Raw genomic sequence first — 436 nt, 5'->3', positions numbered from 1 at the left:
GCCCTCAAAATAATCGCAGATCTGGGCTTCCTCTGGCTCAGAGCTAATCTGGATGTAATTCCCCTACCTCTGCCTCTGCCCTTGGCAACACACAAATACAGATTAGAGGGTTATATAAATGTAATTTTCTAATTAATCATTTCGGGGCAGCTGACGCGGGGGTTTGTGTGCGAGGGGAGGGTTTATGTAACCCCAGCTCCTGCCACGGGCTGCAAAATGAGCTGCCCCTTCCCACCAGGCTCAGCCAAACCCCCACAGCCACACCAGGGGAACCCCCCGCAGCCAAACCTGCACCACAACAGGCTCAGCACACCCTAAAAGGGGTGGGACACCCCAAAAGGGACAGGACAGACCAAAAGGGACAGCACACCCTAAAAGGGGTGGGACACCCCAAAAGGGGTGGGACACCCCAAAAGGGACAGCACATCCTAAAAGG

The sequence above is a fragment of the Corapipo altera genome, unplaced genomic scaffold (assembly GCF_003945725.1).
Source record: "Corapipo altera isolate COAL_440 unplaced genomic scaffold, ASM394572v1 349, whole genome shotgun sequence".
Lineage (NCBI taxonomy): Eukaryota > Metazoa > Chordata > Aves > Passeriformes > Pipridae > Corapipo > Corapipo altera.
This window is presented reverse-complemented; position numbering follows the sequence as displayed.